The 4,042-nt window shown below is 42.7% G+C and overlaps 1 pseudogene; it reads right to left on the bottom strand.

Annotated features, from left to right (window-relative positions):
• Positions 1–3,253: 3,253 nt before the first annotated feature.
• Positions 3,254–3,652, bottom strand: LOC102869468 (annotated as a pseudogene).
• Positions 3,653–4,042: the final 390 nt, after the last annotated feature.

Here is a 4,042-nt window from a genome sequence, read left to right on the forward strand (position 1 = left end):
TTTGACAAAACCCCAATATATAACATGGCAAACCAGCAAATTATTAATAGAAATTATTGTAAGGTTTTAGAATTAAATTAGCTTCTGGGGTCAAAGGGGCAAAGAGAATTTTTAGAAACACAAGTCTTTTCAGTGGCATTTGTAGATAGCAACTGAAGTCTTATTTTAACCTCACCACTCATGTAATTGTAATTTTTTTTTTTTAATTTTTGAAGCAACACGTCCATTTTGAAAATTGAGACTTAGACCGAGAAAAGATTTCAAGTGGATGCTGGGGAGGAAAACGGTAACAGTTCCGTGCTTGCAACTGCCTTTCCATGAAAGGTGTAAGAATTGCACAGGGTCGGACTTGACAAAGTGTGAGGTAAACAAAGCCATGAGTATTAAAGTTTCAGCTCTAGTGATTAGTAGGGAAGCACAGTATACTGAGCACAGCAGGGTGGAGCTCAAGGTACTTGGGTCTCCGACTGTGTTTATTATCCAGTATCAGTATGGAAATATATGCCTGACTACATTTATGGTGCCATTTAGAACTTTAAAATAGGCTCTTACACTCAGAAAGAGGCTACTAAATTACTCACCCTGTAAGGTTTGATTAGCATAATGCTACCATTACGTGTCTTATCAAGAGGACGTTTCCATTGTTGGGCATGTGTTCTGAAGAGATGTTCAAGAGTACGTTTTCATGATCCAGTGTCGGTCCCAAGCAGCTCACTTTCTACACTTCAATGGAAGACTTCTGAATATCAGACTTCTGATACATTCCTTTGTATCATTTGCACAGTCAACTTCTGCAGATATGAGCTCTCCTCTTGTTGATGAATTTGGTGTGTCCTGAGACATATACCTGCTCTTCTGCTGGTTAACCGCCAAATACTTTTCGTTTGCTCTTACCTTTGATGTCAACTTTACGGAAGCAAAGCATAATCATCAATGGCTAGAGAGCTATATATATATATACTGGAACCTTCCTATGGAATCAGGACTCCTTATGTCTGCTTAGATAGTGCTGCTGTGATGGAAATATTATATGTGGGGAGCTTTAATGAACAGAAATTTATTTTCTTACCATTTAGAAAGCTAGAAGTCCAAGTTCAGGGTAAGGTTTTCTCTCCTGTTGCCTCTTCACGAAGGTCCTTGTTGCATCTTAGAGTCTGTTCCTCAGTTTGTCAGTGATCTTCACTTGCTCAGTCTTCTTCTCAATTTGTACTTCCCTCTCTGTACCTACCCAGGTGAAGAGTAAGCCATGTACTGTCATGTGACTTATAGCCACTGAAAACTACCAAAGGGTCGGTCATCTATGAAACAGTCCTGAGGGCAATGAGCTGAGGCTTTCCATCCTAATCTCAAAGGTGCTTGGTTTGAGACACTTCCTACATCGAGATAATCTTGTTAGCATAACAAAGAAAATTATCCTCCCAAAAGGGTAAGCATGCACAGGTTTTGGTTATCTGTGACCCATGTTTTTGGAGACCACCAGGCATCAGTAACACTTGATGAGACTAGTTAGAAGACCAGGCATGCTAAGTGGGTCAACCTGTGAGGAGACTGGAGGCCAGGGTTGTGCCACAACCTAACATTAGGTGCCCTTTCCTCTGGGATCCTGGGGCCTGGTGCAGCCTTCGTTTCTGGATGTGTGTCCACATCTTTCAGGCACATCAAGACGTCCCTGAGCCCACACTAGATGGCAGCATGGTATACGGGTCATGAGGGAGGAACAGCTGCCCAGGAGTCAGCTCAGACACAGAACAGACTCCCTCTCTATCTCTCTCTCTCTCACACACACACACACACACTCACACACACTCTCCATGGCAATGATTTGACTTTGTCTAGGGGTCCCCAACCAAAGGGCAGTCAGTCCCTGGGCCAATGTGCCTGGTCGATGGACAAGGTAACCAGAGTCCTTTCCTAAAACGTTTCTATTACTAACTTCTTTCTAAAATGTCTATGTTCTGGGAAGGTCTGCAGGGAGGCCTCCTGTCAGTGCCTTCAGAGCTGCCTATTTTCCTCCTCTCACTCCATGAGTCTAGACACAGACAATACCCCAAGTCCCACTACCACCCAGTGAGATCCAACTAGGGCAGTCCTGCAGGACAGAGCAGACTTCTTCCCAAGGGGCCCCAGGGTGTATGTCTTGAGGCCACTGCTCCCCAGTGGTTCACTGAGCTGTGGCAGCTTGTATGCTCCTGGGATGCTGGGAGCTATGTTGCTAAGATTTCAAAAAGTAAGAGGGTCATCTATGGTGGCCAGATTTTACATATTGTGGACATGTCACCAGGAGGGGACAATCATTGGAAAGGCACATTGTGCTTGGAAAGTTGGAGGATGAGAGAAAGAGAAATATACTTTCAAGAAATAGATTGACGCTTTGACAGCAACAGGGTTGCACAAGTAAATCAGAGACTGTGAGGACGGCACAAGATTGGGTAAAATGCAGTCTACTATACGCAGGTCACTAGGAGTCGGCAATCAACTTGACACCTAACAACTCAAATCTGTTGAGTTCAGACTACCGGCCTTTTGGTATGAATAAGAATGCTTACCCCACGGCACCACCAGGAGTCAGAGCTATGATGTGACAGTTTCCTAAGGTGCTGAGATACTGAGGAAAGAGCCAGACATCTCCAGGATTGTAATATATTTACTTTGTTGTTATTATACTAGTTTATTTACAAAATTCAAATATGTTGCATTCCAGAACAGATTCTTCCAATTTCCCTCCCCTCCTCCCCCATCAAATCATACAATCTTCATGATTAATCTTCCCTCTCCCTGCACATCTTCACTCCTCTGCTTCCACCCTCCCCTTCCCTTGGCTCCTTACACTCATTCTACAATAATGGTTTTATACAATATTTGTCCTTACGGGACTGAGTTAGTTCACTCCACATAATGCTCTCCAGTCCCTCCCAAGTTAGGTAATACTTTACAAAATCACTGCTCCTGCATGCTGTGTAGCATCCCATTGTGTGGATGTACCATAATTTCTCAATCCATTCATTTGTGGTTGGAAATCTGGGCTGTTTCCATGTTTCTGAGATGGTGAATAACTCAGCTATGAACAATGGTGTACAAGTCTCTGTTTGTGCTTCAGTTCTCATTTTCTCGGGGTAAATTCCAAGCAGTAGAATAGCTGGGTTGTACAGAATTTCTATGTTTGGCTTTTTTTTTTTTTATAAAGGATTTTACAGTTTATTAATCCTCTGGTGAAAAAGCCACAATCATCGAAGATCAAGTCAATGGAGACTGTTTATTCCTTCTTTTTGCCAGCTCCTATGTTGGCCTTCGCAGTCCCCCTGACTTTCTTCATCCTGTTCTTGTGCTCCTTGCGCTGCTTCCTTGAAGTCTTTTTCTTCTCATACAGACCATGTCATGCAAGTCTGTGTTTGGGTTTGTTTTTCTTCGCATAATCCAAGGAGTCATAAATCATGCCAAAGCCTGTAGTCTTGCCACCACCAAAGTGGATTCTGAATCCAAACACAAAGATGACATCTGGTGTGGTCTTGTACATTTTTGCTAGTTTTTCTCGGACTTCTGTTTTAGGAACTGTTGCCTTCCCAGGATGAAGAACATCAATAACCATTTGCTTCCGCTGCAGTAGTCGGTTGGTCATGAACTTCCTAGTCCGGATAGTCACTGTGTCATTCATCATGGCGACTTTCACTCACGCAGCCAAAGAGGAAAAGAGAGATTCTTCTTGCCAACCAATCATATTAACGGGTATGCTATGGTTGGCTTTTTGAGGAAGCACCAAACTGCCCTCCAGAGTGGTTGTACAATAGTACAATCCCACCAACAATGTATGAGTCCTTTCTCACCACATCCTCTCCAACATTTATTACTTGGTGTCCTGTTAACTTTGCCACTGTTACTGGAGTAAGATGGTATCTCATTGAGGTTTTGATTTGCATCCCTTTTATTGCCAGTGATTTTGAATATTTCTTCATGTGTTTGACATTCAGTTATTTTCCTCTGTGAAAATTCTTTCCATATCTTTTGCCCATTTTGTAATTGGGTTATCAGTCTTTTTCTTGTGGAG

The sequence above is a fragment of the Elephantulus edwardii genome, unplaced genomic scaffold, assembly GCF_000299155.1.
Source record: "Elephantulus edwardii isolate Elephantulus edwardi_28Jun2011 unplaced genomic scaffold, EleEdw1.0 scaffold00080, whole genome shotgun sequence".
Lineage (NCBI taxonomy): Eukaryota > Metazoa > Chordata > Mammalia > Macroscelidea > Macroscelididae > Elephantulus > Elephantulus edwardii.